The sequence below is a fragment of the Rhea americana genome, unplaced genomic scaffold (assembly GCF_003343005.1).
Source record: "Rhea americana isolate MKP2758 unplaced genomic scaffold, rheAme1 scaffold_228, whole genome shotgun sequence".
In the NCBI taxonomy this organism is placed as follows: Eukaryota; Metazoa; Chordata; class Aves; order Rheiformes; family Rheidae; genus Rhea; species Rhea americana.
The window spans coordinates 1,287,305-1,301,360 of NW_028186344.1; the positions used below are offsets into that span (position 1 = coordinate 1,287,305).

General features: G+C 38.6%; 1 protein-coding gene across 6 annotated transcripts in view; it reads right to left on the reverse strand.

Annotated features, from left to right (window-relative positions):
* The window catches only part of DUSP16 (dual specificity phosphatase 16), a 68,257-nt gene that overhangs the window by 32,287 nt on the left and 21,914 nt on the right, over positions 1 to 14,056 (reverse strand). For 4 of the 6 annotated variants that reach the window (XM_085305912.1, XM_085305913.1, XM_085305915.1 and 1 more), the window contains exon 2: positions 4,913 to 4,988. The exons of the other annotated variants lie outside the window; for them this stretch is intronic. The gene's annotated coding sequence lies outside the window, so the exon portion shown is untranslated. The remainder of the gene's footprint in view (positions 1 to 4,912; positions 4,989 to 14,056) is intronic. 6 annotated transcript variants of the gene reach the window in all.

Below are 14,056 nucleotides of genomic sequence, written 5' to 3' on the forward strand. Positions count from 1 at the left end.
GCCACTTATGTTTAGCAATGGGAAATCTCAGGACAGCAGGTGTTCTATTCATTAGATGAATTATACAAACTTACATATACAAAAACATAAATTAAATTCATAAAAAGTATAAGCCTCACCTTAATAAAAACAATTAGTCTTCAAAAAAATGCAGAAAACAAAATTAAAACAAACTTGTTCCATGTTCTGAAGGGAACAGTTCAGTAACAACACACACACAAAAAAAATGCCAGGTTTCAAACAAATAAGCACTGGGCTAATAAAATGGAATTATCCAAACTGAAACACATAGTACTGAAGTGCATATTGCTTTAAATAAAAAAAAAAAAACACTAAAAACCACACATCTGTTCCAGTCCTTAATCAAATTTATTAAGTAAAAGCCTTCCACACCTATCTATACAACCTAATTGGCAGCTGTGTTTCCCTTCAAAGGGCAGTGATTATACACAGGCCTCAGCTCTACGTAGACAGGCTAGAAGGTATCAAAAGACTGTATCATCATGGAAGGGGGAAAAAAAAGTCCAAACTTGATAGTTGTGTCCAATTTCTTTCAGTGAGAGAAAAAAAATGTATTTTTTATTCCTCTCAGCATGCCCTGTCATGAATTTTGATTCTTCTTTTTGCAAAGGCTGCCAGACAACAAGCCTACTTTAAAAAAAAAAAAAAAAAAAAAAACACAATGAAAACTTTGCCAATAGCTATAGTGGGAACTGGCTCTAGCTCTTCTATGAGCTAGACAGTGTGGTCATGAACTAGACAGTCTGTTTTGATAGGTAAAATGCTGACTTAAAAGTCCAAGTAACAACAGGAAAATAAAGCAGCTGAGAAGCTGGAAACTGCCAAATTCTAAAATGAAGCAGTTAAAGAAAAGAAATAATCCTTATTTTGCAACTTTAAGTTTGGGACATTTCATAACTTCCAAACTCTTTGTTTGCTGGCTTGGCCTTCATTCTCTTATGATAAAAGTGTCCTCTAGCAGATCTTCCAAATAACTCAAACTAGTCGTATCCGGTGGGTGGTAAAGAACAAATTTTTTAATGCAAGGCAAGTAGGCTACCAGTCGGAGTCCTTTCAAATATTATTATTGCCTTACACAACAGTAAGTTTCTGAAAGCACTCTGCCAATGGCTGGAAAATAAACTTAACAGTAATGTCATCTCAAATTATTGTGACTGATAAACATAACTATTGTGATTTTTAAACACATTTTTTTCCTCCCCTCCCTACCAAGGGAGCTATTTCTGTCAAAACAGCATTCCACTGAAAGTGTTTGGTTTTTTTTCTCCCCACTGTCTCTGATACAATCAGACTTTCAGATTCTTCCTTGGAGCCCACCTAATCAAGAGAAACTGGCAGCCCCTGCTTTAGGTAAAAACTGGAGATGAATGAACTGAGAAGTACAAACATTTAATCTGTGCGTCTCCCCTTTCCTGGCAACTGCTCTAATCACTCAGCTACTATGAGGTGTTGGAACATTTGTTCCATTTCTAATCCAAGTTTGTAAACAGACAAAACTGCAGTTTCTTGACTGCTTGCTTTCTTTGCTCTACTTGTAACCTAGACCTCAATGGTGTGTATCAACACTACGGTGTCTCACAAAATGATGCATTATAATGCTTTGCCCTAAAGAGGCTATTATGTTGCTGATCCTCAAGCTAGGAAACTATCTTAGTCACAGGATATTCTACACTGAAATCAGTATTAAGGAAAAGTGAAACATAATCTGACTATGAGAATACTGCATGAAGTCACTCACATACAGCTTGGCAATACTGCATGGTCTCTTCCTCACTGTAGAGGACTGAAACACGTGGCACTGCTTGTTACTAATTTTCTTAAAAAAATTAAAACTTAACTCACTGTAAACCAAAAATGATTTGTATCCAATACCTGGCCAGTATCTTTAGAGTTCCTCCACTTTGTTTAAAGCACTGAAACAACTCAAACTCTATCTATGCATGTTTGCATGCTATCTTACACACAAAGAAAACTGGATCCTCTAATACTTGTATAACGATACCACTGAACTACAGGTTTGTTCTTTCTCTCTAGGATCCTTGCCCATTCCATAAATGACTCAGATGTAAGAGAAGACAACCGCATAACTGTGAATCTGGTACCTAAGCTGTTGTGTTTTATTCTTCAGTCAAAATAATTCACATTTCAGATGAAACCTTAATACCTATCTCTACCACCTTGAGTCCAAGCTATTCCCTTACATTATACGAGGATGCGTATTTTAAGCATCTCAGGCTTCAGCTCATATTATAGCAATTACTTTTAAAGACATAGAACTGACAAGAATATGTTAAAAACCCTCAGAATTATGCCCTAATTCTTCCTAGTTTAAAGAACTGGCAAATAGCTTCTAGAAGGTTTGCAACAATCTCTGAAAGATCTCTAGCTTGCACAAGAAAACAACCTTGAAGTTGAACCTTGGTGTCATAAACACTAAGCAATTTTCTTTATGACATCACCCGCCTGCTTTGTCAGGTTCCTCCAGCAATGCTCCCACACTTATCCGTGCTCCATGCCAAAACGCCAACAAAACGATTTTACGATATCTGAACATTAGAGAGCCTGAAGGAAGACTTTTGGATACGCAGTTTGAAACACCTGAAAAAAAAGACTATTTTAAAAATCATGCATTCTTCCACTTGCTAAAGAGGCAAACACATGCATGTACAAGAAAAAAACAAAATAAAACAAAACACCCAGAAAACCAATATCCACCTTAATGTTTCTCAGGTTGGACAACAGTGGGGAAAAAAAATAAATTAAAAGCACCTGAATCAAAGCACTGAGGTTGGAGCTTCTAAACTACAGTATGCATGTGACTGCCGGGACATCAGCTGCTTCAAAGGAGTATTTGACTTTGGTATTACTGAGCTGGGAGCTGCCAGTGGTTCAGTAGCTGGTGCCACTATCATCAGCACCAGTCCCCATCACCATAGCTGCATGAGATCCTCACCAACAAATCCCTGTAGCAGAGAGCAACTCATAACCTAGAGTCCACAAAGTAAATTCTTACTCCTGCAAGACACCCACCACCACCACCTCCTYAACATCTATGATACCCAAAACATTCCCTCACCAGCCTCAGAAAGATTTGAAGTAAAAGYTGTCCTGGGAAGAAGCTTATAACCAAAGCTATTGAAGACTGGCTGACAATCAAGAAGAGAGAATGCTGTTCCCTACCTTAGGTTGCTTCTCATCATTAGTGAGAAGCACAGTGCTTATTGAGCGTATGGGAAATAAAATTTGTAGTAAGTGAGGAATGGCAAAGTTTTCCCTGAATTCAGCAGGCAAACCAATAAATTCCAAAGGCCAACAACTGTAAAATCTAGAGAAAAAAATTTACCAAGGTTACAAGAAGCCTATGTCTTACATACCACTATGCAGACCACAGTGGAATGAGATTACAAATGTCTGTGATTTAGAAGACAAAGACCATTAACACAAGATGTAAGGGTTCACATTCCTCAGACTAGAGAGAGGAGGGTGTTTCCTGGATTTTCAGATGACTCAGGCAGTGTCATCATCTCATAAGCACATTTCCTCAAGTCAGGTAGGAGATGACAGAACAGACTTTCCCCCTCCCTCCCTAGCACACTCCACATTGGTGCAAGRGTGGAGAGCAGCAAGGAAGCCATTCAGAAAGCTATGGTCATTATTTGAAAATGACACTTTCATGAACATGATATGTGAGAGAAATAGTTTGGGGATTTTTACTCTGCTCTCCTGAGCTTGTCTGTATGATCAAACTGCCTGCTCCTTCCTGTCCCATCTTCACTGAATCTGTATTCTAGAGCTATACATGCAGCCAGAACAGAATAGCATTATTTTCTCTCTCTTGTAAAAATAAGTCACAAACATTTTAGATTGCACAGCATACATTCATGACAAAGGCAAGTATAATCCATTGGGGGGAAAAAAGGGGAGCATCTTCTGTTCAGTGATCTGCTGTATTTTATTCTACTTGACTAATTACTTGCTCAATTTTGATTCAATTTTGTTCTAAAGAAAAGTCACCCCATTTCACTCTGCTCATCAGTCTGAGAACTGAGACATACTGAGACAGAGTCAGAACAGAAATAGTAAGTCTTCCCTGAATAAGCTGCAGAAAGACATATCCAATTTAGATTAAGCTCTTTCTTTACATCTTTTTCTCAGTGTCATTTTCACCACCAGCACTCTCAGATAGCTGGGCTAAGAACAAACAGAATTTCCTTTTAGACAACAGTCTGATGCTGCTTACTATACAAATAATGGTATTAGAAAAAAAGATAACCTGTTCACATATTAGCCTATTCTCCTATCCAAAAGACCCACATGCTGTTGTTCTACTCAATATACCCCTCTATGTATGTGCAATGCTCTTGCAAATCTCACTCATGCACCCTCACTAACTCAAAGGAATGAGCCAGGTCATCCTCACTTGCACTTAACAAGCCAACCTATTTGACACTCACTACGGAATAACAAAGGTTTATTATGTATTATGGCAGACAAACCTGATTGTTACAATATGAGTTCATGGGATGCGTTAGAATATGCTGTTGATAGATAACATCACTCAATATTTAACAGCTCACATAGTTTATTCAGGGACTCCCTTCTCCACCCATACAAGAAGATCTTTACATTTGAAAGGGATTTTTTTAATTGTACGTTCACAGCGTATCAATGACGTCTAGAACGAAAGCTTACCTAATCCACTTGAAACAAAATTCTATAATACAAAACACTTGCAGTTTCCTATTGCCTGAGCCAGTAGACAACCATGAAGAGCTGCAATGGATTTTTAAAACGTCATTCTCTCTGTATGATCTCTAACTCAAAGCAATTGAAAATTCTGGAGTACTTTTACATTAGTTCCTTATTATCTTAGTCAAAAACAACTACTTACCTGCACTTCAGTCAACTTCTAATAGGCTGAATAGAACAGAGAATGGTCCACATACAGAGGCCAGAAGAGGGAAATCCTAAATACAGGAAAAATAAAACAAATCCCTTATTACAAGTCAAAAACCAGAAGATGGATTTCACACTGTCAGTGTAGTCATTTGGAGTAAAACTCTCCCAAATATATGAAAACCTAGCTGATCTATGAATGCTAGCATTCAATCAAATGGAAGGAATCAGAACTAAAAAATTACATTATACTCTTCTTCTAAAAGACATGAAAAAAAATGCAGCAAGTGTTTTCCCACTTGGTTTAGATATAGCTTTAAAAAACAAAACAAAACAACTTGCACTGAAAAACCTAAAGGCTCAGGAGAAGAAAAAACAGCCACAAGAGCCTTGCAAACAATTTGACCCATCTCCCTCCTGCTGGAAAGCTAATTATTAACTAACATTTACAGATGATGCATGTGTGTGAATTTAAGCAAATTTGACCTCACCAGTTCTTGTTCAGTATATATTAATAGGGGAATTAGACAAAAGTTAGTTTGTTTCCAGCTGTATCTGAAATGGACAAAGGTTAATGAAACAGAACATTTCAGGTAATTGATCCCACCTTCACACACACTGAAAAAAAGCCTCAGCCAATACTGGGAACTGGATGTTACCAGTCATCATATATAGTCATACCTGTACAGCCTCTATACAAAGTACCACGTTACTACATGAACAGATAAAATTATAATGTTTACATGAAGAAGTTAAAAATAAACACATTAATGTTTATTAACTCCAAACTGTTTCCTGGGCAGCTGAACAAGATTCAAATCATCACTACGAAGAGATGACAACTCTACTTAACCATTGTAACACAAATCACCACAACTGCCAAGCATTGCCTTATTATGAAATGCAGGTGTGGCCCTGAACGACGTAGTCGATGCTATCAGATCAGGAAGAGCCACTCCAGAAGAGGGCAGAGCACAGCATGGAAGTCAGTGAACAGATTCACAACTGACGTCATCTCACAAGAGGGTGGAGGGGGAAAAAGAATTACCTTGCTGTCTTTGGACAAGTATTTTAAAACTTCGCAAATGTAACTGGCAGAACTCTGGGCTAGGGTGGTTCAGGCAGATAATTAAAATGTTTCCTGCTTAGTCTACGCTCTGCTCACTGAGACCTTGACAGGGCCCAGACCATGTTTCTCCTTTGGCAGTTTCAGGTGGGACAGCTCACCGCTTCTCTGCCACTAACACATCTGCACCCATATATGAGAGCAGCAGGACAAAAAAGCTCTGTTGAATACCATGCCAGATCTGCATCTCCCTGACCTGCTCTGGCTGGCAGAAATCCTCAAAAGCCCCAGGAAGAGGCTCTGAAAATCTCCCTTGCTCCTTTCCTCACTCCCGCACCAGAGCTCTGGCAGACTACAGTGAAGAACGAAGAGAAAGCTCTCCAGATGGTCTTTGCTGCATTCACTTTTTCCAGTCATATCACCAGAAATGAAAACAAACCCTGTACCTAATGTACATCAGGTTCTGCTGAGACACAAAACCCCAGAATCAGAGACCACATTGCAATCATCCAAGGAAACAAAGTACTGGGACAAAATACATTCCCCATTTTGCTCTTTAACGCTTCACATGTAGTTTCTAGAGCCTCTCAGAATGGCCAGCGTCTTGGCATTCACTAATGCCTATCAATCACACCTCTCCAGAGTCTTTACAAATAAACTAATGACCATCTCATGGAACTTTGTAATATTTTCCCCCACTTTAATGAAAAGAAAGACATCAGGAGTTTAGAGCTGTTGCCCAAAGTCTCCATTTCGCCATTAAGGAGAATTCATTCCGCTAAAGATCAGACGAGAAACAGAGTATATATTTAATTTCAACATATTTTACTGGAAGGAGGCGTCATATTTTTAGAACAAGGCCTGCTCATGACTGAAGACTGAGCTGCTACAACTTCAGCCATAAGCATTAAGCACATTTGGAAATTCCCTGGCAATGCTGCTGAAGGAACAGACATTTCCTGTACTTTTCAGAAACATTTTATATCTCCCTCCTCCTTTTTAGCCTTGATAGTAAGAAGGCAGAGGGAAACAGAGGATACCGTATTATAACTAAGTGAAATGTGAATGAGCCACCCAAGTTTGAAGTGGAAACTTCAGCAATTCATGCTTGGGAGAAAGAAGGGTAGTGGTGGTGTAGGCAGGAGTCTTTCATTATTAAGAGCCTAAGATTTTTCTGCTGACTTCAAGAAAATAAATATACATCCTTTCAATTAGGGTGAATTACAAAAGCATATAAACTTGGATTTTCCCTTGACTTCTGGCAAATAAGCACTCTTTCACGCCTTATTTAAGTACCCTTTTTTCTGTTCTCCAGAATTAGAAATGAAAACCTTATTCTTTTTGCAGGCCTTCCTCAAACTGCAGCTAAAGGAACCCAGTAAGTCCAGTAAGAGCATTCCACCAGATCTACACAGAGCAGTGGTAGAGCAAACAAGCGAGAAGCTAAGAGACTGAACTTTCAAGCATGACAGCATCCTTCTATGGCCCTTAGCATCTTTCCTTTCCCATAAATTTAATCCTGTATAAGGTATCTGGCATAAAGCTTATTAGTTTGTTTAGCCAGAGTCAGCAAGCCTTACAACTCAAGTACCTCACTTTATATAGTCAGTCTAAAGAGCTCCCACACAAAAGCCCAGGTGTCTTATGTCCCATACTATTATGGAACATAAGAATTTACAAACTGTCAGGCAGTAGGACAGTCCCTACTTTTCCAACACACATCACAAACTTCATCTTGTTCCTGTATATGGGATGCTGAAGATCTATCGTTTAGTTGTGACAATGGGCAAATTCCAAACCTGCAATTCCTTATTGGCACTTGTATTTTAGCATTCAATCCAAAGACAAAATGCAAAATCTGGAAGGGTTGAACTTCTTTATAAATCCTTAACCTCTTGAAATTCCAGTGTCTCCTTACTCTTTGTAGGACAACATTTTTTTTTACAGCAGCCCCTTTCATGGCACCCAGATTTCCATCTACTACACATCTTGAGTCTACCAGATCAACTAACAGTGCTCTGCAGCTACACAGACCAATAAAATGACTTGTGCATTTCATATAGCTATCTTTTTGCTAAGAAACAGATTAAAATGAGGATGAGAGCTCTGAAGGGAAATGCCAAATAAACATTAAACACAGTAACTCCATAGTCCATGCTGCTACTTTAAAAAGCTTTCAATGAGAAAAAGGCAGTAAGACCTCAAAGTCTTTAGGTAATGTTTAGCCTTTAAAGTTAAGACCTTTTCTCCATTGAGAGACTTTAAGGTAGAGGCATTCTAACAGAGGTGATCAAATAATACGGGCCTGTAAATAAAGTAGTCAAAAACACCCCCCACAAAAAAAGCAACCTTGATCTATTTTGTGGTCACTGTACAAGTACAATAGAAGGATGGATCTGAAGTGTCCATACAACTAGGATGCTTTAAAGGCAGAGGATAACAATGGCATTTTAGTATGGGAACAAATCAGAATAGCTTCTGGGCAAGGTAGGAGTGAATTTCTTGCAGCAGACTTTTTAAATGAATCTTCCCTAAAATTAAATCAGATAATTAAAGATCACAGTGAGCTGATCTCCCTTAAGGACAGAGATATGTACACTGCCTCCATGGTCAGCTGGGGGTTAAAATGCAATGGTCTTTCACCCATTTGAGGAAATGACACGAGTTCTCCCGGAAGGCAACAAGCACATTCAACCCATTCTCATCAGGGCATGAGAAAGTTTGGAAGGGATTTTTTTTAAAAACCGTCAACATTAATACTTTGTTTCTTCCTGCTTGTGTCTGAAAATATAGTGAACACCACTGCATGTGTCCTGTCAGCTGTATAGAGAAACATCTAGAAACTTTAAAAAAATCGCCCAGTAAGTGTTCACGAAATCTACTGCCAAATTCACTCAAAAGACTCCGCAAGCTCAAAGCTAAGTTAATTTTCTAAAGAGTGCATATTGTATAGTCATAATAGCACATAGGAGCATCTTAAAAGACCTGCCATAGCAGTTACCCTTTAAAGGCTTCCAAAGGGAAGTCATCAGAAAGAATGCTGGGCCCAGCAAAACACCTGAACACAAATATAAGCTCATTCCTACTCAGCAAAGCAGTTAAGTTTTAATGTGTTTCTCCTTAAATGACATTTACACAACAAGTTAATGATAGTATATTGCAGAAAACACTGAAACCACAGAGATGGTATAACTTGAGTACCTTAGGGGAATTCCAGTTGTCAGGTGTTCCCTGAAACTAGACATTTGCAGTAATCCTGTTAAAGAGGCATCTTATTCTGAGATGCATGGGAAGGAAGGGGTGATGGCCATGGCATGGAGTAACTGCTGAATTGCAGACAAATCTCAGCCAGAAAAAAGCTGATGCAGGAAAGTATCTGATCCAGAAGCTGACCCAGAAGACAGGGACACAAACCTCTCACCATGACATAACACAATTCTGATAAGACAATTCAGATACTCAGAACAGAACACATTTTCACATATAATTTCTACCCGCAAAGGTTGTTCTTACAGCCTGCTTCTTATTACAGATGTCTTCAAATTTTCATTTAATTGACAAGACAGTACTAACACTGATTCAGTTCAGCTGGCAAGTGTTTCAATACTTCTAGAGAGACTTGCAGCTATATTAAGAGTCATATATGTGAGAAGCACATATGCATGAGAGGCTGTGGTATGTAATCCTGAGTTTTTACCTCCAGGACTGATTCTGAAGGATAAAGATATATGAGGGTGGTCCTTAATCACTTCTTTTATTTGAAGATTGAGGCCAGCGTGGAAAAAGAGCCAAGGAAGGAAGTCTGTAGCACCCTCTCCCCCACCCCCAGCAGGCACACCTTCCTAAACAGCTCCCAAGACATTTTAGAAGGTTAACTTGCAGTTTAATTTAAGTGGTAAGGATGGATGGAAATAAACTGCTTGCACAAGCAATACTCTGTGCTATTAAGTTTTTAGAAGCAACTTAGAAATTAGGTCAGTCTAATTTGTGGCTGATACTTTGTTCTTTCACTCCTATGAACTCACTATGATGTCAGTCTCATGTTCAAACATGCCACATTTAGCAGTGCACAGGCTTCCTGAGAGACTCTTTGAGCCTTCCTTTGTGTACAATACTTCTGCCAGATTCTTAGCTCACACTGCACTGTCTCAGGCATGTCACTCCAGTTTCAAGGGAGTTGCACTGGCTTCCTGTCAAATACTTTTTAAAAATTATTTTACTGACTAAAAGTTTAAGAACATGTGGCATTATTCAAGTCATCTTTTTAGGCCTCAGCTACTTCAGACAACATCCAAAACAACTGCTTGTTACAAGGTCTAGGAAATGGGTGCTTTGAACTATTTCAACCTATTTTTCCCCCAGTAATGTGATCTAAAGAAATCCTAAGTGTCCTTGTATTCTACCTGACCACAGTTAACTTTTGAGGGTGCAAAGCATCTCACTGAACTGGAACTTTATAAGACATGCTTCTTATGCAACTGCCCCTAGCCCCCCGTCCCACCCACCCACACCCCCCCCAAAAAAAAAAACAAAACAAAAAAACAAAACAAACAAACAAAAAAAAAACCAACAACACCCAAGCACAGTCGCATACAGAGGCTAACCTGACTGTGTAACTTGGAATATTAAGATTTCTTTGCAGACTTCATTATTTTTGACATAGAATTCATAAACTTTTTTTAAGCACATTAGCAAAGATGACAGCTTACAGGGCATACGGATATCTAGACAGTTAGTCTGGTCAGTTACAAAACTTCAAGCGAGCCTTGGATCCATTAGCAAGCTTTTGAAAGCATCTTTAACTAACCTCAAGTCAAGCAGCTGTTTGAACCAGCATTGTTGCTAGTTTTGCCCAAGTGGCAAAACTAAAATGAAAAAGAGAAAGAGGAGGTTTTAAAAGCAGTTTGTAGTCCATTCCACCCCCTGTCAGGGGACAGTAGGATGCCTCAGCAGGCAGCACAGCCAAGTGGGCACATATAGCAGGTGGGCAGATCTGTGGCCAGTGGAGACCTATCTCAAGATGCTACCTACCTCTACTCCACAATTCCTCCCACCCCCATCCTCTAGGATGGACTAAATCAACCTTTTATGTAGCTGCTCTCTAATATCAGGGCACAAAAAAAATCCTCAGGAGGAAGAAAGGGGAAAGCCATATTAAATACAACTTTAAGTAAAAATAATTAAATAAATCAGATGACTGTTCATGAAAATGACCACCTGCAAGCTAGTTACTAACAAGCCTAATTCTCACAGTTTAACTCAGTTTGTACCCATCGTTAAACATCTGTAAGTAACATTTCGTGTGTCTTAACTGTAGTTAATCTGTTTTACATTGCAACAACTGTAATAGAAACTTTCTCCTACAAAACACTCAGAAGAAGAAGCAAAAGAAATGCAATCATTTATAAGTTGCTTAAGTTTTTCTCTTGGGCCTATACCATGACTCTTGTTCATGTGGCTGCATTTCCTGACTAGTATAGACAGTTATAAATAAATCACTAACATATGAGTATGTTCAAACCTACAGTATACATTCCCCCCCCMAAAAAAAAGACACCCTAAGTATTAATACCAARAAAGAGTCATGGATTATTCAGTTACTAGATTCATGAAACATTTTCCCTCACACCTTGACTCCTACTTATTGTTTGCTATTTGATAATTGTTTCTTGTCTCTCCACTGTACAGAATCTATCTTCTTGCACTTCCCTTCCTAAACCAGCTTTTCTCTGAATTATCAAATTGCCCATTTTTATTAACTCAAATGTGATCTAGACTTAACTTTTTTTATTCACTGCTTTTGTTTCAAACTTCAGATAGGATTTGTGTTCCCAAAACCTTGCCTATCTTCCCCAAATTAATCAGAAAAAAACCCCAAACAAACAAAAACCTCCCCCATCTGAAAACATGTAGCCATTTTCTTACAATCCTTTCTTAGAACCACCGTCTGAAAAAAGTTTGCATTTTCTGTTAAAAAAATAAAACTCATAAAAAAAAATGAAAGATTCCCTAACAATATTTTCAGAATTAATGGAAAACTTTGATTATTTCCAGATACAATTAAAAATGTATTGCATTGCTGTTGAAATTACAGAACCACAAAGCTAAGAAAAGGTAACGACTTAGTTCTTTAAGCTAAAAAATATTTTTTTCCTTCAATTCCATAATTTGATTTAAAAATATCTGTGACAAAGATGGTAAGTGAGATTGGAGACATTTGCCTTTATATAGTTACAACAGCAATAGATACCCTTAATGTTTATTACTTGTTTTATGTTTTTTTTTCTATTTAGATTGTGATTAAATGATTGCTAGATAGTTTTCCATCTATAGTGGTATATACAACTTGGCTTCTCTACTGGGAATTTTGGCTAATATGAAAAAAATGGCTGATGACTTGAACCACAGAGTAAGAGGACTAATAACAAAATGAAGTCAGTTTCTACCAGTAAATACCAGAAGCATTTCAGTTATGCAGCTTAGGTGAGAAATCTTTTCAAGAAAGAATTCATCCCTGACTGAAATTGCTCTTCTGTAATGGGATTATAGCATGGGTCAAAGCAAGCAGCAAAAGCATTAAACACAACCACAGAACCAGAGGTCACTACTTGCTTTCCTCAGCAAAGCAATGAAAGAGAAACACTCTTCCTACCCTGCCTTCAGGCATTTTCTTCTGCAGCCGCAACTGGAGGTTCAAGCTAGAGCAACAAGTGCCAAAGCACACACTTAAGTAATTAAATAATCCATAACCTGCGAGCTGGGAAAAGCCAAGCATAAATCCAAAAGCATTTCAGTAACACCTGAATTTTAAGCTGCTTCAGTTCAGGCAAAATAAAAACCATGACTTAAACCTAAAAGAAAATGTATATAGCCTACTGTAGGCTACAACACGGCCTATCCAGAACTAAAACATTTTTCCTAATCTTATTCTCATCATCAACTGAAAGCACAGTTTTGCCCAGATTCAACCTTCTGGCACTTTGTTGAAAATATAACCACATAAGAACTTGAGACCTGGCAGCAGATTTGGCAGGGAGACCACCTGGCATCAAAGGTATGCCTGTTGCTATGCCTATGGCCACATGCCTCAGTTTTAGTCAAAAAACAAGCAACTTCAGGATTTTGTTTTTGTTTTTTAAATAAAGTGTTTGGCAGTTAAGTTCTTCTGAGATTTCACATGCATTCAGCATCCTTCAGCGCAGGGACAGGTTGTCTCTCTTACAATGGAGAGATGCCCAAATCCAAGACTGCGGAGCTAGCTCTGAACCAAACCAACAGAGTTGATGCTCAACTAGCCTTTGATAAGAAGAAAGGTTTATTTGTGCAGGTTTACCCTGTGGTACGACAAAGCTTTCCAAACCTGGGCTAAACACTCTCTCCACAGCACTCCCCAGTGCAGGGTAGATGATGAGGTTCAACATCTCAAGCTGCACTGCCTCCTCCTCACTGCCACTTTTAGAGTGATTTTTTTTCTGCCACTGCTATTGTGTGCCACAGCACCAAGCATCAGAGAAATCAGATGATCTCTTAAGCTTTCATTGTTACTCCTGCTCAGATACGCAGGAGTCAAGAATAAGCTTACCACCCGCACAACAAAGTGGTTGCAGACAGCAGTGGTTGGTGTGTCTGTATAAGCACAACGATAAATATGCTAGAGTAACTGAAAGAGGAGGAGAAATACACCATTGCCCCAAAATGATGAATGTGACCACTAGATTTTAATATACAAAACCTACATCTGTGCCCAGGAGTTTATGTACCTCTGGCTTTTAACAATACTGATTGAAAAGGGAAAATAGAATTATTGCTCCAGTAGTACAACTAGTAGACTTTTGTTGTGTTAGCCTGCAGATCCATACACTCCTGTGGCACAGCTGAAAGAGCACTCTTGTCCCTCCTGCTAGACTGCAGAAGTTTTTTGTGCTTTTAAGGTCAAAAATCAAGGTATGTTTTAGGAACTGCTTCCAACAAATGTCTAGAGTCACATACGTTGAAATTAGAAAACACCAGAGTGTAGATTGCTCATGCAATTTCTGTCCAGCTTCCTTGTTCTTGTGCAGTATAATACGGACG